Consider the following 22329-nt stretch of genomic DNA (forward strand, 5'->3'; position numbering starts at 1 on the left):
GGACTCACCGTGTGCTGGGTACCATGCTCTGAGCTTCACGTGCACGATCTCATGATCTCATTTAAGCTTCCTCACACTTTCCTGAGGCGCACAGTTGTCCACTGTTCTTTCATGTCATTAGCACAGCTGACAGAAGTATCGACTCTGATGCTTGTGGACTCTGCTCATCCGCTGTGATCTCTCCAGGTCATTCCAACATCAAGCAGCCAAAGTGTTGGTGCCAAAGCGCCAATCTGTTTGCGTCTTTACCTCTCTCTCATTCTGCATTCACAGCGGTGGATGTGTCCCTGCTTCAGGGCCCTCTCTTACCCCTTTCCTTGCTTTCCTTAAGAGGGCAGGCCTCCTGTGACCACTTGAGGCTGGATGCAGCTCTGTCTATCCATTCTATGGCCCTACAAGCAGATTGGGGATCTTAGTTGCTTGATTTCCCCTGGGAGGCTGCCATGAATGTGGTCCAGTGAAATGTAATCAGGGACTTTATAGTGTCTGTTCCGGCTTCCCCAAACCTCCTGGCTGCCAGATCTCGACCTTTCATCCCAGGGGTGGTATAGGTCTCTCCATGGGCAGGCTCGAGCTGATGGATTTCTTCCTGTAGTATGCTGGGCCAAAAGATGCCTCTTTGAATTCCACATTTCTAGTTATCTTTTTCTGAAAATCAAGGTGGGTTTTTTTGTGTGTGTGTGTGGTATGCGGGCCTCTCACTGTTGTGGCCTCTCCCGTTGCGGAGCACAGGCTCCGGACGCGCAGGCTCAGCGGCCATGGCTCACGGGCCCAGCTGCTCTGCAGCACGTGGGATCTTCCCGGACCAGGGCACGAACCCATGTCCCCTGCATCGGCAGGCGGACTCTCAACCACTGCGCCACCAGGGAAGCCCCAAGGTGGGTTTTTGACTTCAGCTCTTCTCCCGATGCTTGGCCAGAAATGACACAGAGACGTGTATTATTTCTAGATTGTCAGGTACCCAGAGGAGCAGACAGAGGCAGACAGACGCTCCTTTCCATTTGCTCCAAGACACCCATCAGGAACGCCAGTCCCTCTTTGCGGGCACACCAAGGCCTCCAGGCCACCGTTAGCCACTGTTGATCCCACTGACTTTTCTCCTCATCAGTGTCTTTGAAACAAACACCTTTATCAAGGCATACTTTTCATGCAATAAAATCCACCCACTTAGAGCGTCCAGTGAGGTGAACTTGGGGTAGATGCATGCACTCGTGCAGTCATCCCCATGGTCAAGTTTGAACATTTCCATCAGCCCCTTGTTTCCTTGTTGGCCTCTTTGCAGTCAGTCTCCCCCTCTCTCACCACCACTGGCCCAGGCAACTACTGATCTGTTTTTTGATGCTAAGGTTTTGCCTTTTTAAGAATTTCCTATAAATGGAATCATGTGGCATGTAGTCTTTTCTGCTGGCTTCTTTTACTTAGCAAAATGCGTTTGAAATTCCTCCCTGTTGTTACCAGAAGTTCTCTCCTTTTTATTGCTGAGTCATATTCCATTGTATGGATATTCTGTGTTTTGTGTATGCATTCCCCAATTGACAAATATTGAGATGTTTTCCATCTTGTGGCTATGATGAATGATGCTAATATGAACCTTTGTGTACAAGTCTTTGTGTGGACATATGTTTTTATTTCATTTGGGTACATACCTAAGAGGGAATTGCTGTGTTGAATGGTAAGTGTGCATTTAACTTTTTGAGAAGCTGCCAAATTGTTTTCCAAATAACAAGTTGCATTCCAAATAACAATTGTGCTGTTTTGCATTCCCACAAGCAAAATCTGTGAGTTCCTGTTGCTCCATAGCTTTATCAGCACTAGGTATTGTTATTATAATTTTAGTTCTTCTAGTGAGGGTCATGTTACCCCATTGTGGCTTTTTTTGGTCTTTGTTTTGTCTCTGAACCTTATTTTGAAGTAACTTCAGATTTACAGAATTGCTGTAAAGATGGTACAGAGAGTTCCTTTATGCCTTTTGCCCAGCATCCTTTAATGCAGTGGTTCTCAACCGGGGGTGATTTTGTCCCCAGTGGACATTTAGAGACATTTTTGATTGTCACATCATGGGGAGGGGGCAGCCAGAGGGCTGCTACTGACCTCTAGAGGGTAGAGGCCATTCGAGATTGAGATGGCCATCGGATGTCCCTTTGGACCATTTCCTTCTGCATTTTATTGGTCACTTACTTCCCTCCCGCTGTCATGGGACCTCTTTTCCAAGTCTATCTAGGCCTGAAGACTCAGTCAGAAAAGGAGAAAAAGGTTTTCTTTTGTGCAGGTGGACAGTTTCCACCTCCAGACTGGAGGATATGGGTCCTCTTCTTATAGGATGTTCCTTGACTGTGTCTTCTCCCTCTGGGCGGAGGTGGCTGACTTTCCTTTCCCCCATGATTGTATTACCTGCTCGTAGCACATGCCGGAATTAGCACACATAACTGTATGGATCCTTTCTCGCTTCCACAGTCAGGTTATTGCCAGAGGGCTGCTTGATATCTTCCGGGACTTCAGTAACAACGAAGAAGACTTCATAACGGTAATGGAGATTGTGGTCAGATTGTCAGAAGATGCAGGTTTGTACGAGGATTGTATACTTTTATTTTTAAGTTGTACATTTCCAAGATATTGTATATAAGCTTTTTTTTTTTTTTTTTTTTTTTTTTTTTGCGGTACGTGGGACTCTCACTGTTGTGGCCTCTCCCGCTGCGGAGCACAGGCTCCGGACGCGCAGGCTCAGCAGCCATGGCTCACGGGCCCAGCCGCTTCGCGGCATGTGGGATCTTCCTGGACCAGGGCACAAACCCGTGTCCCCTGCATCAGCAGGCGGACTCTCAACCACTGCGCCACCAGGGAAGCCCTGTATATAAGCTTGGATAGCTGATTGGCTTGCTTTAGATTTTGATCATTTTAACCGAAAATAGAAAAATAAGCCCTTCCATATAACTCCCATATTAGTTTAAAATATTCATATGAGTATGACACAACGCTTTTAAAAAGGCCCAAGTGGATGTTTTGAGTCCTTAAATGGGTACTCTTTGTAAATGAGTCACCATTTACAGTGCTGAAGCAATTATATATTTGTGTTAAATTTAATGTGGTATATTGGAGGTAGAGCCGCTCTTTTGTTTATTGCTTTGCCTTAGAAATAATTGGGGTGCATGGATTGTGGGGGAGTGCATTTATGAAAGAATTATTTATAATGTATACATTCTGGCTGGAATTTCAATAAGCACAACCCATAGGTCTCGCATGTATGCCGTTAGTTGTAATGGGTTTTGGACGCTGGCCCGGCATGCAGACCTCTTGCTCCCTCCTTGATTTATATATGGCTTGTTATAATAGAGTTGTCATTCTCTCTTCTTTTTATGTTTTTATATTGCCGTATAGCTTATCAGCTTTTTAAGCTCATCTGTGGCATAAATACCCTAAATGGGAAATGATTTTTAACCTGCATTTGTCTAATTTCCTTGATGAAGTATTTTAGTAAGAAAAGCTAGAAACTATCAATATATACTCTATAAGATGCTTGGCTTATTCTTATATAATTCTTTGTCTCATTTTTTTATTGCTGCAGAGCCCACAGTGCGGGCTGAGCTGCTGGAACAAATTCCTCCTCTTACCATTTTTCTACAAGAAAACAGATCCGATTTTCCCGTGGTGCTCTCTGAACATCTCGTACCCATCGTGGTGCGGTGCCTCACAGATCCAAACAACCAGGTGTGAAACATTATAACCTTAGGGTCTTTGTAGCAAATTCTCTTTCGTCTTATTTTAGCTGACATTCATAATTCAGAAAACAGCTGCTTAGAGTTAAGTGACTCAAGAACAAAAGGTCTTTTTGTGCCCACTTTCTTTAATCACATAGGAAGGTAGATGGCACGCATTCTTATTATCATATTTCTTTTTGTTTTTGCGGTACGCAGGCCTCTCACTGCTGTGGCCTCTCCTGTTGTGGAGCACAGGCTCCGGACGCGCAGGCTCAGCGGCCATGGCTCACGGGCCCAGCCGCTCCGGGGCATGTGGGATCTTCCCAGACCGGGGCACGAACCTGTGTCCCCTGCATCGGCAGGCGGACTCTCAACCACTGCGCCACCAGGGAAGCCCAAGGATGGTTTTAAATAAGGAAAGAAGTCATCCTACCTCCACTGTCCTGTCTTCAGTATTTTGATTATTTTCGCATTTTCTTCTCCGGGTGCTTACATGTTTTCCTACATAGGTCTAATCATAATGCGATGCAGTTTCCTTCATCCATTCATTTGTTCAGACAGCTTCTGAGTGCCCATTATGAGCTGAGCATGGCGCTTCGTGCTGGGGATGAATAGATGAGTAGGATGGATTTTTCTACCCTGGGAAGCTCGTCTGTGTGTCATAGACGTTGTACATCTTCATAATCTTCATATTTTTAATTTTTTTGAATGCTTAGCTTCCTTTCAGCTTTTTTGTTCTGTAGATGCAGTGAGCTTCACAAAAGTTGCAGTTTTATTTTTCTGTCGGCTTTTCTTTTTCCTTTGGATGCATTCTTAAAAATGAAGTTAGGCTGGGTTGGGGGACGTGACACGTCCTTTCTTGAGCTCTCACGGTGTGACGTACCGTGCCCTTGTTTCCTCCTCCTGACCATCTCGGGAAGAACGGGCATGCTGGTGAGTTCATCCTTGTTTTAGAGGTGAGGAAACCGAGGTGCAGAGAAGTGTGGTTGTGTGTGTTGGGAGCCCGGGCTCCTGAGGGTCATCTGGTGTATGTATATTTTGGGATTGCCCAGGTCTACTGGACATTGTAACCAATAGTTTCTCTCCCATTCTAGACCCTGAGCCCCTGACACTAGGACCTGGGTCTTCTTTATTTATCTCTGTGACCTAGCAAAGGGTCTGGTGGCTGGTAGGTGTTTGGAACTGCACTGACTGTAAACTCTCCCTTTGGTAACGTAGCTGTCCTGAGCTCCTTGCCTCTGTCTCAGGGGAACGGCCGTCCGACCTCCTTCTCCAGTCTGATGTCTTCCCTCCCCTCTTTGGTCCCATCTCTTGTTCATAGCTTGCTTATTTTCCAGTCTCTCTCTTTTCTCTTTCAGTTATAATCATGCCTAAGTCTCCCTCATCTTTGTGTCCCCTGGCCTTGACCCTGAGCGCACCATCACTCCTTTTCCAACCGTCTGCACTGTGGCCTTGACCCTCTGTGGGCTCCCGTTCAGGGGTCAGCTTGTTGTACTGCAGCTGGTGGTCCTGAAGCCAGTGAGAGGTATCTTGCCTGGACACAACTAATCTCATTGTGAAATCTGATGTTTTGGTTTTTTTCAAAAATAGTTTTAATTTATAAAATTTCATAAAATATTTTAATCACATGGGAGGATTATGTCATAAACACCCATATCCCTAACCGCCTATATTTGAGAAATGTTTAACCTTTTGAAATTTTGCTTCAAACCTTTTTATTTTTATTTTATTATTTTTTAAAGTTTTCTACATACAACAGCTTTCTTTTATTAATTAATTAATTTATTTTTGCTGTGTTGGGTCTTCGTTTCTGTGCGAGGGCTTTCTCTAGTTGTGGCAAGTGGGGGCCACTCTTCATCGCGGTGCGCGGGCCTCTCACTGTCGCGGCCTCTCTTGTTGCGGAGCACAAGCTCCAGACGCGCAGGCTCAGTAGTTGTGGCTCACGGGCCTAGTTGTTCCGCGGCATGTGGGATACTCCCAGACCAGGGCTTGAACCTGTGTCCGCTGCATTGGCAGGCAGATTCTCAACAACTGCGCCACCAGGGAAGCCCCAAACCTTTTTATTTTTATTTATAAGTTGCAGATATGGTGAAAACTGCATGGGGCCCCTCCTCCATCCATTCCCCCTTCTCCCTTTTCTGTAGGAACCTGCCACCCTGGCTTGGTGTGTCCCTTCCATGCCGGGTTATATAGTCACACCGCCAGTGTAAGTGGCCCTGAATAAGAGAGTGTCTTGTTTCAGGTGCTTTAAAACCTTACATAAATGACATCAGGCTGTATTTTCCCTTCTGCCACCTACTTTTATTCTCCCCGTTTTTAAGATCTATCCCCGTTGATCCAGAGAGCTCTTGGTCACTCACTTGAACTATTTTATGGTGTTGCATTTCTATTTTTTTTCACCATCGATTTGTCCAGTGACTTCCTTTTTCCTTTGTTTGATCCTTTTGCCCCATTTGCCACTGTTAACTACTTTTGTGGTTTTGAAGAAACCTTTCTTGGACGCCCACTCAGCAATTATTGTTGCTCCATCCCGATATGCCCCAGACACTGTCCTTTATGTATATGAGGTCGTTTCATCCCCACAGCCACCTGTGAGATAGGTACTATCATTGCCCACTTCTACAGGTGAAGAGATTGAGGCTCAAAGAGGCTGATGCCCTGCCCAGGAGGCCCCACTGGTCATCATCGCACAGCGCAAGTCAGGCACAGCATTCGCGCCACTGCAGTGTCACCTGTTGGGCTCGTAAGTGTCCCCCCGCCTTTCCCTCCCTGCCTGTGTCTTCACCAGTCTCCATCACCAGCCCTGGTCCTCGCCCGCCCTTCAGGCTGTTGTCTGGTCTTTTTCTCTTGTGGTGCCGGGTCTCATCTGCGCCCCTGGGCCTGGGGAGGTCCCTGTGCGTGCGAACACCAGGACGCCGCGTCTCAGCCGGGCCTCCGGAGTTGGTGCGTCGCTGACCTCCTCCCCCAGAGCCCAGTGGCTGGCTGTCCCTAGAGATCTGCTGCATCAGGTCTGCAGAGTTCAACTCTTCCAGCACCCAAACCTGGTCTCTTTACCTTCAGGCTTATTTTCTCTGTTTTATTTACTGGTGCCTGGAGGCAAAGATCCCGAGTCATCTTTGATTTTCTGTGACCACATGCATGCAGGGACCCCCTCTCCTCTGTCCCCTGCCCCCAAGCCCATGCCTGGTCACAGCTGGAAGCGTCGCTGCGCAGGAGCCCCTTGCCTGCTCTCAGCATTTAGAGCCCTTCGAGGTTTCTAAACTGTCACCCTCACTGAGGCCAAGACGATCTTGTCACTCCTCTGCTTTTCCACCCTGGGGCTCCCACGGTGCCGGAGTAGCTGCCAGAAGTCTTAGTGGGACCTGGAAGCCTTTCCCACTCCCACCTCGCTGGCCCTTCAGGCTCGCACTCCGCCGTCCACCCGCCGCCCCCATGCTGTCACCCGGGACTTCTCCCCAGAGTTCATCTCTGTGCTCATGAGCACGCTGTCCTCTCCCCTTTTCCTGCTTGCGGTGTTAGTCTCCTGGGGCTGCCAGAACAAAGTACCACAAACTGGGTGGCTTAGAACAACAGCACCTGTTCAGAAACTTCTCTGCTGGCAGGCCTCCGGGGTTCCGGTCTCCCAGGCTCGCCTCTTTATAACCAGTTCCTGTCTTATCGCCTGCGACTCTGCCTGCACATTTCTGGGCCCCGTTGCTATTCCCCTGCATCCCCATCACTGCCATGAGCTGCCTGTCTCGTTACTTCCTCTACAAACGGGAATTTCCTGTGCCTTCACTTCCCCAAAACGTTCTCTCTCTAGCCTCTTAGGAGCCCTCGAGCTCCGGCGCTTGCTCACCCGGTGCAGACAGTGAGGGGCAGGCAGCTCCCCAGCTTTCCGCCTCTGTCCCCAGGAGCCTCTGTGCGCGTGTCCCGCCTCGCAGGGCAGGTCCTCCCCGTCAGGGCTCTACAGAGTGTCGGGAGGACAGCTCCCCAGCTTTCCGTCTCTGGCCCCGGGAGCCTCTGTGCGCGTGTCCCACCTCGCAGGGCAGGTCTTCCCCGCCAGGGCTCTCTACAGAGTGTCGGGAGGACAGCGCCGCGTTTTCCCACCCCCTGCCTGCGTGGTACCCGCTCTCCAAGTTCACTCTCTGCGGTGGGAAGACAGCAATGTGTCATCATACAGGAAAAAATGCGTGTGTGTGTGTGTGTGTGTGTGTGTGTGCGCGTGTGTAGAAATCTGGGGTAGGCGTTGCGAAGGCAAAGTGCAAGCCTGGTTACGCTGTCAGAGTGTAGATGGGGAACCCAACCCGAGTGGGGAACGGGATGTGTGGCCTGAGCGCAGAGGAACCGTCGGTGCCGTTGGTGGCCTCATCTAAGGCCTGGGGGAGGAAGTGACCGGAGGGCCAGAAGATCCGTGTGGTGGGGCGGGTGGGGCCGGGGGAAGGAGGCAGGGGCCGGCCTGGCACTCACCGTAGGGAGTTTGGTCTTTGATCCTGAAAGCACTCTGGCTCATTCTGTGTTTCACCTTTGGCCTCTTCCAGGTTAGAAAATCAAGTCAGGAGGTGCTGTGGATTCTTCTGAAACAAGATCTAATTTTCCAGCACGATATTGAAAACAAAGTGTGTCCAGTCCTGCTGGCACTCTCTGCCCCTGACAGTGATGATGAGTACAAAGCAGAAGCCGTGAGTGTAAGTCTGTTGGGGAGTGACAGCCCCAAGCCTCGGCAGACTGTCCCATAACTTGACGTGTGCGGGACTCGAAGCGTCACTTGCGTTCAGTGCTGATCGGCACTGTTCCCATAAACAAGGCAGCTGGTGGTGTGGCCTCCATCGGAGAAAGTTCTCAGTTCAGATCCAAGCTTGTCCTGGAAAGTGATTATCCTTATATCCAATTGTTTCAGGAAGGCAAAGCTTGGGAAATCAGAGTGATTGGGGCAGAGGTGAGGCAGCTGGCATGGACTTCTGCTGGGCAAGATGCTGAGATCTATTAGGTAAAGCCTTGAGCCAGCTTGGGTCATGGACCCTGTTTCCCAAAGTAAGGAACCAAGTATGGTATGGGAGCTGCTTTTAGGTGGTACTTGGACAATTAGAAAAAAAAAAATCGAATGGACACGTGTGTCTGTTTTATAAATTAAGATGAGACTAAACTAGGTATGTCAGCAAATAAGAGAGTCTATGTGAAGAATGTGGCCATCACGTTTACAGCAGTTTGGGAAATGCTGGGTTCAAGTCTCTGTGCTCTTGTCAGTTAAAGGTATATGATGAAAGAAAGAGTGTAAGTACTGAATGTCTTCTACTTTTAGTAGTTAATTTAATGGTATCCTTGGGTCTGTAGGATTCTGTACCCATTATGAAGTGATTATGCAAGCAAGGACTTCCTACTTGCTTCTGGAACCCTTGTTCACAAACTAGCTGTTGGCGAGCCAGTGCCGGCCTTCACGTGCTGCCCTTAGACTAAGACCCAGCTTGTCCTCGGGCTTCTCCTTCATGGGTCAGGGGAAGGTCATCCAAGGCCACCTTGTGTTCCGTAGCTGCTGCTCCCTCCCCAGGGATTGAGGCAGGGGTTGCTGCACCGGCTGGCCCTTTGTGTTGGCATCACAGGACTAAACAGCTCCAGGAATGTTCCAGCATTTTAGGAAAATACATAAGGATTTACAAAATCTTAAGCCTTAATTGTGAGTACAATAAGATAGAGTTGTTTTCTTGGTTGAGGAAGAATGATGTTCGAAAAAGGAATTCTTTTTCAAAGTGGAAACATTATACACCGTGGAGCTAAAAATTTGTAATACAGCATCAGAACATTTGGTCATTATTCTTCATTTATGTAAAAGTTGTCCTCAACTATGAGTTAAAGGTCTGGCTTTTGTAACTAACTTAATTTTTTGCATATTCCATATGTTTATAAGATGAATCAGGCTGAAGAATAATTGATTATTAAAATTCAAATTCTCCAGGGTTCTTTGATAAATTTCAAGTTTCCCTGTAAGAAATTAAATTCATTTTGCAGAATGAACCTGGATAATATCATTTAGTTGGGATACTTGGCAGTTGAGTGGTAAACTTTGCCAACTAGATCTTCTTTTTCATTTGAAAGTTGGTTAGGCTAGTTTCCAAAGCTACTACTGACAACTAAATATCTTATCCCTAAAGACTGCCGAATACCATGACAAATAATTTTAAAGGCGTTTTTGCATGATTCTTATTTTGTTTTGTTTCCAACCACTCCATTCTTGTCAGCAATATTCTTCTTTTCTTTTGGTGAAAATATTTGGAAAATATAACAAGTCTTCAAAAAGCTCTCTTCACATTTCACTTGCAGAACAAATTAGTTCACATAAATTGTACTTTTTATTCAAAGTGGGTTGCCGATTTCATTACTTGAAATGCGCAAGCTTTTAAATGTGGCTGCAAAGAACAGAAATGGTCTTGGACCCTCCCCAGGTAGAGGCACATCTGCGTTTCAGGGCACTTCTGGAAGATTGCCACTTCTCCTCCCTTAGGGCCCCGAGGGAAGCAGGATTTGGGGCTCCTTGCCTGGCCCGTGTGTGCTTGGGTCAGACCCAGAAGCTGTTCTGTCTTCCCTGATTTCCTGGAGGTCAAGGAGTCTTGGAGGGGGCCTCACTCCTTGGGCCCCCCGAGTCCTGGAGTACAGAGGGTGCTGTTCTCTTTTCAGCTAGGAAATGACAGTACGATAGGGAGTGGATTTCATTCTTCAAGGGACAGAGGCCACGTGTGGGATTGGCAGAGCTTCCCCAGGAGGACAGCGCTCTCATTTAGCTGGTCTGAGTGACACCCCAAACACTGTGGCAGGTGAGAAAAGAAGCCAATTGCACTGCTCCGATGCCCTTGTATTTTGGGCTTTCTTTGCAGCCATATGGTGTGAATGTTGCTACGTCCATATGTCCATAAGCACACACTCTCGGAACAGTGCTGTTTTGAAGGAATTGCTTCTTGCTCCGAGGAAACGGCGTGCCTCTATAGACAAAATGTGCATCTGTTCATTAGCCTTTGCATTCCCTTTGGAAGTTACAATCAGTTGATTCTGATGCCAGCCACCCTAGTGTATACATGATTGAGAGAATCGGAGCTAGCCAACTGGACATGTCCTGGGCAGTTTAAAATTGAGTTATGCAGTGCAGGTTATGTGTATTATGTGTTGGTTTCTTATGTTCTGGTTTCTCAGATAAATGCAGTTTGTTCTGTGAAGTCTGTCTAATATGCCAGGCGACATTAGCGACTCCCTCCTTCACGCATCCCGGAGGCTTGGTTCATATCTGTCTTCTGTCATTTAGCAATCGAACTGCGAACTTCATTTGTTTGTTTATTTCTCTTTCAAAATAGTGCGCTTCTTAAACAACAGGTGTCTTTCTGCCCTCGGCACCCAGCACAGTGCCAGGCCCAGAGTCAGTACTAAATAAATGTTAGTTGTTGAATGAATGAATTGGTAAAACCTGGAAGCGCTGTATCCTGTAATTATATCTAGACAGCATAAACAGGCCACCGGAGACCAATTATAATTCCTCTCGCTTGCAGGAAGGCCATTAGCATTCTGAGATTATAACTAATTGTCAGAAGCCTATTTTTCTCTCACAACACGTTTTCACATTAAGGCTTCCTCATTTTTTTGTTGTCATTCCTAGTTTTGAGCTCATTTTTACTTGTGCATTTATTTAAAAAGAATGTTGTGGTTGTGTGCTATAAAGAATAGTTGGCCCCCAGCAACCGAGTGAAGATCGTCATTGCATACAAGTGGTTCCCAGGGCCACGGGAACGTCATTTCTTGTCGCTCGGAGTGCTGACTTTTTAACGATTCTGGATTTGTTGCACATGGGTAGTAATAAGGTCGTGTGGGCGTGGCACATGGAGAGGGTGGATAGAGATGCCGGGCCCTCTTTAGTTGCCCGTCACCCTGGATACGAAGCCTCGCGGCTCATTTATGTGGCCGTCACTCTATGCAGTTCTGCCGAGCATCATATCAGAAATGTGTGTCTTCTAAATTCGGAAGACACAGCCTTTCCCTCATTTGTGTTGTGGGGCTAGTTTCCTTTTCCCCCACCCCCGTTGGTTCTCTTTTCCCTCTTGTCTGTGATGTGCAGAGTCCACGTAGAACAGTGGGTGAACTGCTAACCAGGAGCTTGTTCTGCTGTTTAAAAAAAAGAAAAAAAAGGCAGTGCTGTGCAGTGGGCAGAGCAGACATGAGGGATGGGAAGTCCTTCCTTCTTTCCTTTCTTCTTCCCTTTTTCTTTTTTTTGGAGGGGGGGTGGGAGAGTTCTTTAAACATATTTGGGGGTAATTTTTCATTCTGTCTTAATTTTAAACTTGTAGAAAAGTTGCAGGAGTGAACTCCTGTACATACTTTATCCCACTTCTCCAGCGGTTTATACTTACGTCTGTCTGTTTAATCACATCCTCTCTCTTTACACAGCTGCACACACACACAGATATATACATACACATATGTGTGTATATTTTTCTGAGCCATTTGAGAGTAAATTGGAGACACTGTGCCCCTTTACTCCTAAATAATTCAGTGCATATTTCCTTTTAAAAAACAAGGAAATTCTCTCCTAAACAACCATAGTACACTGATCAAGATAAGGAATGTTAACCCTGATACAATACTAATATCTCATCCATGGTTCATGTTCAAATATTTTCGTTTGTCCAGGATCACACATTGCACTGAATTGTCGCATCTCCTCTGTCTCCTTGAACCTGGGGCAGATCCTGAGTCTTTCTCTGAATTTTGTTAACATTAACATGTTGGAAGAGGGATGCCCTGGAAGTAATGTTGTGTCCTCATGTGTCACGTTAGGAGGCCCAGGACTTCAGTTCGTCCTGATGTTGATGATGTTAATTAACTCTGGTGACTTAGACAGAGGTGGTGTCTGCCAAGTTTCTCTGCACCACTTTTCCCCTCTGGACATAATAACGGGAGTTACTTTGCAGCTACACAAGTTTGCTGTTCATCAAACTTTCACCCACTAATATTAGCATTCACTGATGATTCCAGCTGTCATTCTACTGTGAAGAGCGTTCCCTTCTCCATTATTTGCTGACATTTTGTTGAGATTTTCACATCTATATTCAAGTGGACTATTGTAAGCAATTTGCTTTTCCTGTTATGTTTTTGTCAGCTTTTAGAATCGGGGTTATTCTGGCTTCAAAAAATGAGTTGGGAAGTATTCCCTGCTCTCCTATTTTCTGAAAGATTTTTTTTTTTTTAAGATTGGTGTTATTTTCCCCTTAAATATTTGTTAGAATTCACCAGTAAAACCTCTGGTTCTAGGGTTTTCTTTGTGAGATGGTTTTTGATAACAGATTCAACACAGATACGGGCTATTCAGGCTTGTTATGTCATCTGTGTTATTGGGTAAGTTGTATATTTTAGGGAATTTATTAATTTCATCTAAGTTGTTAATTTATCAAGTTGTTGGGATAAAGTTGCTTACAATATTCCCTTACCTCTTAATGCCTGGAAGATCTGTAGTTTTATCCCTTTCATTTATGATACTGGTAATTTCTACTGTTTATTGTTTCCTTCCTTCTACTTACTTGAGTTCAATTTGCTTTTAGTTTTCCCGTTTCTTAAGGAGGAAGCTTAATATTTTTCAGCCTACCTTCTTGTCTACTTTAAGGGTTTAAAGCTACACATTTAGTGTTTATATCTTTGTGATGTATTGACTCTTTTACTAAGAAGTGACTTTCTTTACCACTAGTGGTAATCTGTATCTTGTAGTCCACTGTGATATTACTGTAACCACTCCAGCATTCTTATGCTTACTGCCCATCATAGTATATTTGTTTACATCTCTTTACTCAAAACCTTATATGTCTTTACATTTAAAATGCTCCTGCTTTCATTAGCATAGAGTTTGGTCTTCCTTTTATAGCCAATCTGATAGTTTCTGCCTTTTAATTGGAGAGTTTATTCCATTCATGTTTAATGTAATTATTGATATATTTGAATTTAATTCTGCCATTTTGTTATTTGTTCTCCATTTGTGTCATTTGTTCTTCTGTTATTTCCTGCCTTTTCTCAGGCTAATTGGATATTTTTGTATACTTCACTTTAATTTCTCTATTGAGGATTTTCAAAAATGTAGGACCTTGCAACATTGTAGCTCCCCTCACCCTCTCCTCCTCTGTGCTGTGGTTGTCATATACATTATGACATGTACATCACATGATGATCCTGGTAATGTGGTATTATGATTTTAGATTTGAACAATTCTATCTTTGGGAGAAAGTAAGAAAAGAGAAAAAGTGCATAGCCCTTTATACCCACATTTTTACCATTTTTGGTGCTCTTGCTTCCTTTCCTAGGTCTGAGTTTCCATCTGGTGTCATTTCCCTGCAGCCTGAGGCACTTCCTTTAGTACTTTTTTTGAATTTGGTTGGCTGCTGCTGAAATCTCCCAGTTTTAATCAGAAAATGCCTTTATTTTGCCTTCATTTTTGAATGATAGTTTTACTGGATATAGAATTGAGGTTTGTTTTTGTTTCTCCTTGCAGCACTTTACAGATATGTGGTTGTCTCCTGGGGAAGTCAGCTGTCATTCGTAGCGTACTCCTGTGTAGAAAATATCCTTTTTTCTCCCTCTGCTCTTGAGATTTGTCTCTTTATCTTTGCAGAGTGAATGCTTATCCTGCTTTGCGTTTATTAAACTCCTTGGATATGTGTACTGATGCCCTTCACTTAATTTGGGCAGTTTTTGGCTATTGTTCCTTTAGGTGCTTTTTCTCTCTTTCTCCTTTCAGCCCGGGCCTTATAAAGTTGGGACCCTTGATATTGTCCCAACAATAAGTCTTTGAGGTGCTGTTTTTGTTTGTTTGTTTTGTTTTTTTAAGTAATTTTTGTCTCTGATGTTCAGATTTAGTGATCTTTCTTGATCTGTTTTTAAGTTTGATGACTCTTTTTGTCATCTCCAATCTGCTATTAGCCCTTTCCATTAAACTTTTTATTTCAGTTATTGTCGTTTTCAGCTCTAGAGTTTCCATTTTGACCTTTTAAAAAAATATTTATTTATTTATTTATTTATTTATGGCTATGTTGGGTCTTAGTTGCGGCACACAGGATCTTTCATTGTGGCAGGTGGGATCTTTCGTTGTGGTGCGCAGATTCTCTAGTTGTGGCGCACGGGTTCCAGAGCGCATGGGTTCAGCAGTTGCGGCGTGTGGGCTTAGTTGCCCCACAGCAAGTGGGACCGTAGTTCCCTGACCAGGGATCAAACCTGCATCCCCTGGATTGGAAGGCAGATTCTTAAACACTAGACCACCAGGGGAGTCCCCATTTTGACCTTTTTTTATAGTTTATATATCTCTGTGATGTAGAGATTCCCTATACGTTCTTTTTTGTGTGTGTGTGGTACGTGGGCCTCTCACTATTGTGGCCTCACCCGTTGCAGAGCACAGGCTCCGGACGCGCAGGCTCAGCAGCCATGGCTCACGGGCCCGGCGCGCTGGCATGTGGGATCTTCCCGGACCGGGGCACGAACCCGCGTTCTCTGCATCGGCAGGCGGACTCTCAACCACTGCGCCACCAGGGAAGCCCTCCCTATATGTTCTTTATGCTTGTATTTTCTTCTCATCCTTGAATATATTTATAAAAACTCTTTGAAATTGATTGTCTGGTGGTTGCAACATTTGGATCATCTTGGTGTTGATTTCCGTTGATTGCTTTTTTCTTTATTATGGGTCACTTTTTCCTGTTAATACATAGTTATTTTTAATTGAATACTGGACATTAAAAATGATACACTACAGAGATCTGGATTCTGTTTTATTTCTCTAAAGTGACTTTTTACATAGCAGGCAGTAATCTTGTCTGATCTCCAACTCCCAGCTGTCTCCTTTGTGGTGAGCAGCAGCTGACCCCTCTGCTCAGTTTGTTTAGTTTCTGGCTGCTGCTTTTCTGCTGGGCCCCTGGGGTCTTCCCCATATATGTGTAGTTTAGCAGCAGCCAAAGATCTCAGCAAAATATAGACACAGATTTTGGACCTTACTTGCAAATTTCTCCTGTTGCAGTTCATCTTTTAAGGACAGCCTCCGCTCCAGTTCCTGCCTTTTGGTTGCTCTCCAGTACTCTTAAATGATTGTTTTTTTTTATGTTTTTTTCAAGATTCTATAATTGTTATCTGTAAGAGTGTAAGTCTGACCAAGCTACAGTGTTATTACCAGAAGTCTTGATTCTTTTTTATAGTTTCCATTTCTTTGGTGAGATTTCCTATCTGTTCATTTGTTATGACTCTATTTGCCTTTTAGTTCTTGAACATATTTATAATAGCTCTTTAAAGTCCTTTTAAAGTCCACTAATTCTAACATCTGGATCTTCTGTGGATTTGTTTCTAGTGATTGAGATTTTTCTTGAATATAAGTCACATTTTCCCATTTGTTCTCACGTCTGTGACTAATGTATCTTCTCGATGAAACATTGCAGAAACTCTGGATTCTGTGTTTTTCCTCTGAAGAGTGTTGACTTGTTCTAGCAAACAGTTCAGATTCTGTTTCCTTTGCAGTTCTCAGCAGCTGAAACCACACAGATCCTTCTGCCTTCAAGCTATTGCTTTGCTCTGTGAAACTCACCATCTCCCCTGTGCCCACGTGGTGCTGAGATCAGCCAAGGATAAGAGTAGGATTTAATCGGAGGTGGGGGCTCTCCCTTCTTTAGCTCCCTTCCTCCATCCTTCCCTCCCTCCCAGGATTTCTACCCTCACTTTCCAGCCTTCCTGGCCACCTCCATCTCTGTCCTCTGACTTCTCAAGCCAGTAAAACGGTACCTTTTACTTGGAAGTCCAGCTACCCCACGTGGCTGTACAGAAGGAAGGATGCCCCAGGCAGAAAGGCAGCAGCAAGCAGTGCATGTTGTACCCAGTGTGGTTTCCCCTCTCAAGGGTCTGCTTCCCTATAGTCCCCACCAGTGTTTGGTTAGTCTTTAGAGATCGCCTGTGAGCCATCTTTTATGCTTTGTCCAGCTGTTACTGTATGTCCCACCTCACTACTCTTTGGTTTTGGTAACATGACTTAACCTCTTTGAGCGTTAGTTTCCTTATCTGGAAAAATGAAGATAAGTGATACTCACGTCATAGGGTTTGAGGAACATGAAAGAGGTAATGCACATAAATTGTTCATTCACGTGTCGGGCACATGGTAGGCACCTGGCAAATGGTAACTCTTCAGCTTTAGACAAACCATATCTGAGTAAAACTTGAAAACTATTGGCCTTCTATTGATATAACTTGACAAAATGCAAAAGAAGGTGTTCTCTGTTTTGACCTCTTGGGTATTTTGGCAATATTTTTGATACTAGCTTTCGGAATCCAGTTAGTGATACGTGGGACGTTTATGCTTTGGTATTCCAAGTGACCCAAGTTTTCTTGTTATTTGTAGATAATCTGCAAGCTGGTATCAGTGCTGAGCAAAAGCACAGTTGAACGCCTGCTGCTCCCTCGATTCTGTGAGCTGTGTGGTGATGGGAAGCTCTTTTAAGTTCAGAAGGTGGGAATGTACAGTTTCAAAACTTGAAAAATTCAAAAGGTTAAAAAAGATTCGGGCTTCCCTGGTGGCGCAGTTGTTGGGAGTCCCCCTGCTGGTGCGGGGGACGTGGGTTCATGCCCCGGTCCGGGAGGATCCCACATGCCGCGGAGTGGCTGGGCCTGTGAGCCATGGCTGCTGAGCCTGCGCATCCGGAGCCTGTGCTCCGCAACGGGAGAGACCACAGCAGTGAGAGGCCCGTGTACCGCAAAAAAAAAAAAAAAAGATTCAAAATTGATTCCTTTAAAGTGCCTGGACTTCCTCAGTAGACACAGTCTGGATGAAAAATGTGGCCAGTGTGAACTGTGTAAGGGAAACAGTGAACACTGTTGCCAGTTTTCCCTGCCATCCGGGCATCTGTGGAGACGTAGGGTTAGGCTCCGTGAGGGTAACCCTCTCGGGCACAGGAGGAAGAGACGTTGCTGGCTTGTGCGTCAATGCTGGGGCCCAGGCGTGCAAGGCCTTTTCATCGCTGGGGCTGACTGGCTCCAGGACCCTTGCATGTTTGCTGTACCTTCCAACTGCACCCCCTGCACTGCCCTCCCCGTTTATCGTTTGTCACTCGGTTGTCATATTCTTCCTTCTGAAGACCATTGCCAGCCCCTCCCTGAGCAGCCTCACCGTCCACCTTGCTGTGCAGCTGCCCATCTTCCCTGTGGTCTCCCCTCTTGACGCAGAGGCAAGGAGCTGGGTCTCATTTACCGCGCAGAGGACATTAAGGGTCTCTTTTGCTCTAGTGCTAACCAAAAGCATTATGTATTGAGATGATTAGGAGCCACAGTGTCCTAGCGTGTGGTGCTCTATTGTAAATCTTCTGTTTCCAGTGCAGTGGAGGCACCCGGGTGGTGCTGTGTGGGCATCGGGCTCAGTAAGTGCTTGTTAGCTGCCCGACCAGAGGAGTCGTTGCTCTCAAGGCTCCTGCTTGTTAGTTTTCACGATTTGTTAAGACAAAAAGAAATCGGAGGATAATGAGTATGCCTTTTGCCTTTTTAAGGTATATGCCACAAATTTTCGTGATATTTGTCATGCTGTCGGACAAGAAGCCACTGAGGAATTTTTGGAACGTGACGTTTTGCCAGCTGTACTTGCTGATGCAGTTCTTAGGGCACTTTTGAAATTAGTGGTGAAGTTTTGTACTTATGAGTCTGTTACTTTGGAATGGCAGTTTTGCATCCATCAGTTTCAGGTTTCTTGGCTCCTGAAGTAACATTTCTTATAAGCCTCAGGCAGCTGGTGTGTGGGATGCTGCGGGAGCAGCCCCGCCCTCTTCCCTGGGGACTTCTGCTGTTGCTTCCTTGCGGCTCGCTTTCCCCCTGGGCTCTTCTCACTGTCTAAGCCACTCTCCGTCCCTTCTCGACTGCTCTTTCTAGAACACTGCTCCACCACCTCCTCGCTCCTGGGTTTCAGAACCTGTGGGATTTTTTTTCTTGGTTTACAGACTAAAATCCAGACCCTTGTTGACCCCTCAGTTCCCTTCACAAGTACCTTTCCTGCCTCACCTCCAGTCGCCTCCTTCGGGTCTGAACGGCGCCCTGACCTTCGGTCGTGCATCTGAACTGCAGGGAGGGCGAAAGGGGGCACGGCCGGGGTCTGTATTTTTGCTGACGTCCCTGGTGGTTCTCGGCACAGCAGTCTGGAGAACGACGTCACCAGGCAGCTGGGGGCTCTTCAGGGCCTCGCAGCTCTCTGCTCTCGTGCACCTCCCTGCCCTGCTCATTACTGCCCGTCTCCTTCCAGAGGCTTCCCTGCCTGGCAGGGCGACCCTGCTCACACTTCACACCCAGCTTCCGTGTGCATTTGCCTCTGTCAAGTTCCTTCCCTGTCTGGACTCACCTACCCACTGGGTCAGAGAGAGTTAATCTCTCCCTTTTCAGCATTCCATGACATTCTGTTCAGAGTACTTGCGTGTCCCCCACCGCGCCTCATTGCAGCGTTGCTGACGGGGACTTCACTCCATCACGATAATCTTTGCTTCTCCACTGCCCACCCATACCAGGCCCCCAGAGAACTGTCCTAAGTAAGCACTTGCCACTTTTACATGACAGGGTGCACTACCTGTATGGCTGGAATACAGCTAGTTTAACTGAAGCGCCACAAATTTACGGTCACACCGAGGAGGGCCGATGTGAGCTTGTGAATGGACTCACAACCGTGTATATCCAGGGTGATGACAATCCATTGCATTCCACTGCACACAGTTTGCGTTCCGTGGACTGGAACTATTTGCTACTATCGGGTTTTAACAGTATGCCTTCTTTCACTAAAGTACCCCAGCCAAAGACCGCGGCACCTGGGTGGGGCCGCTACTTGGGGCATCCACAATTTCAAAGTCATTCACAATTCTTCTCTACAGTTCACAGACGCATATCAGTCATTCAGCCTTTGGGGAGGTTTTCTGTATTATCTTGTTGAATTTAACACAGTCATTTACTAGGATTAAGAGGTAAAGGAAGTTACTTATCCTAATTTCTGTTTGTTTCGGACGATTCCTTTTGGACTCATAGCTTTTGTGTCATTAACTTATGGCTCTGCCTTAACTACGTCATTGAAACAGGTCTACCCTTCCTTCAGGTGACCGAGTCTGAGTGGCATGGTTTTGTTTGCTTTGGTAGCTCCCGAAGTTTTTGGAGCTCTGCTCAGACAACGCGTGGGGGATGAGGAAAGCCTTTGCGGAGTGCTTCATGGCCGTGTCTCACAGCACGTCCCCCGAGGGCCGGCGCTCTTGATCACGCTGATCAGCGACCCCTGTTGATGGGTGAGTGCGGCCACTTGCAGGCCTTGGTGTGGCTTTGGACTTGGCACTGCGTACTGTGTCTTTTCAGTAACGGATTGGCGTATTTAGACTTTGTGAGGATTATTAGGGCACCTAAAATCTCAGAAGCCTGGTGTGTAGTAAGAAAGTGGCACACACCTCAGCATTCATAGCAAACGAATATCACAGAAATGAGAAACGAGAAGGAGAAAGCTGTAACTGTATTGTTACCTTTTCTCTTATGATCATAAACATGCCCGTCATGCTGAATAAGGTTTGTTCAGACGCTTTACAAAGTCTGGAATTATTTGAGGTAGAATTAATATTCTGGAAGCATACAAACTACATGATGGCACTAAATTTTTCCTGATTTTCTGTTGAAAAATAGTTTATTTGGAACTCAGCGACTGCCTTAGAAAGCAATACATCTGCTTAGACATAATGTGGCGGACAGTGAATTGTCTGGTGATCAGCCATCTGTTCAGCCTGGGATCAGACCTGGCCGACACCGCGTCCACCGCGCCCTTTGTCTCTGGTTTCAGGTGCGCCAGGCTGCCTTCCAGTCCCTGGGCCCCTTCATCTTCACCTTTGCCAACCCCTCCAGGGCTGGCCTTTATATTCGAGAAGATGGCACCCTGAGCATCCAACCACCGGCTCCGGATTTGGACTCGGATTTCACCTCCGGGTCACCGGGTGCAGGCAGCCATGGTAACATGTCCTCAGCCTGGTAAGTTTTGGCTGGGATAATTATCAGGATCCCGGCTTCACCGCAAGCATCCACCTAAAATTCTAGCAATTATCTTGTCTGGAGTTTTAGTAACAGTGACCTTCTGGGCAAGATGGAATATTAGAGCTTTAATTATGTAAAGAAGCAAAAAGTAATTGCAATAATGATTTTGAAACATGACTACTGGGTTATAAATAATGAAGCTACTGTGTCTCTTAAATTTAGATAAAATATTCATTCAGAGTTGTGATTAAATAACCTATAAAGAAAATTTTCTCTTACTTTTTGATTAATGAAGTTCTTTGGATAATTTACACAGGGAAAATGTGACGTCTCCCCAATAGAATTTTGTGCCGTAGGATTTTTCATGCACATGAAGGTGACATTTCCTGACTCACCGTTACTAGGCCCACACTGTTCTTCTAGTAAGTTCTAGTGATTGATCTAGAGTTTTGAGTTTGAGTTCTTTCCTGTTTCCTCAGAAGACGATGGGTACGTAGTAAGCAGGCCATTCGAGGTAGTTTACTAGCATTTCTCCATTGCAAATGTTCCTCCTCAGCAGTGTGGGAGGAGGTGATTCACGTCTCGGATGGCACGGATGCTTCGTAAGATGGGTGCATCCTTCTCTCCATCTTTCTCCACCAAAATTCATTGAGTTCTTGCTGAAGGTCAGGCCTGTGTGCCACATCTTCCTCCTCAAGACTTTCCAAGTGGTTCACAAATAGCCAGTTCTTAGCGGCTCTAGCACCTCTTATTTTCTAATGCCTCCACCCCCTGGTGGAGGTACTGATGGGCAGTTAGTGCATGGAATCTCGCCACGGAAGGGGTGCCCGCATAAGCCGGGGCTAATGCCCCACTTGAATGTGATGGAGGGATTGGGTGAACCTTCCTGTGGCATTTTCAGTGCTTGTAATACTCCCAGTGGGGCAGAGGGCACTGATTGAACCTCTTATCCTCTGTGAGGTTATTAACTTCTGGCACCGGAAGACACGGGAGGTCGGGTAGCCAGGTAGAGAGGAGGACTGGGCTCGCGAGGATGGGGATCTGATGTTTTCCCATCTTACTTCCAGTCTATTACACGGTGCTAAAAATTTGCTTCCCTCAATTTAAACTAGTTCAACAAAGCCAGGCCACACAGAGCCAGCTCTACCCATGGTAGGCACATCCACGGACACCAGCAATTTCCTGTGTGTCCGTAGCTCCTCCAGTGGCCTGATGGAGAGCCCAACGGAAGACTCTGTCTTGGCTGGAGCCGAGTTGACCAGGCTTTCCCCCGAGGCCACGAAGCTCCCCAGTATTTACGACCTGCCCGTCAACAGCCATCCTGGACCAGACTCCTGGGCCCGCACGGGGAGTCCTGAGGACGTTTTCAGTAATTTCCTTTATTGGCGAACTCCTCTCCCTGACATAAGCAAGGACTTAGAGCTGCTCCTGAGCGAGGCTGGCCCGCAGGAGGAAGATGGCAGCACACCCGAGGCCGTGCATAGGAGCTCTGTGGCTAGGAGCGAGATTCAGAGAGTCCTGGATGGTTTGCAGGAGCATATGATGAACGATCCAGATGTGCAAGGTAACTGTTGTCCACGGTAATGAAAGAGAAAACGGGATCTTTCTGGATTGTGTGTCACCCGGGCCCATGTGGCTCTCC

At 46.2% G+C, this 22329-nt stretch overlaps 1 pseudogene across 1 annotated transcript in view; it reads left to right on the plus strand.

Moving 5' to 3' along the window:
• Positions 1-22329, plus strand: part of LOC308629058 (serine/threonine-protein phosphatase 4 regulatory subunit 1-like) — a 69751-nt pseudogene that overhangs the window by 25621 nt on the left and 21801 nt on the right. The window contains exons 4-8 of the transcript XR_014017917.1: positions 3563-3705; positions 8216-8362; positions 19818-19960; positions 20500-20684; positions 21884-22251. The product of XR_014017917.1 is annotated as a serine/threonine-protein phosphatase 4 regulatory subunit 1-like (transcript). The remainder of the gene's footprint in view (positions 1-3562; positions 3706-8215; positions 8363-19817; positions 19961-20499; positions 20685-21883; positions 22252-22329) is intronic.

This window comes from Mesoplodon bidens (assembly GCF_964165515.1).
Source record: "Mesoplodon bidens genome assembly, chromosome: 15".
In the NCBI taxonomy this organism is placed as follows: Eukaryota; Metazoa; Chordata; class Mammalia; order Artiodactyla; family Ziphiidae; genus Mesoplodon; species Mesoplodon bidens.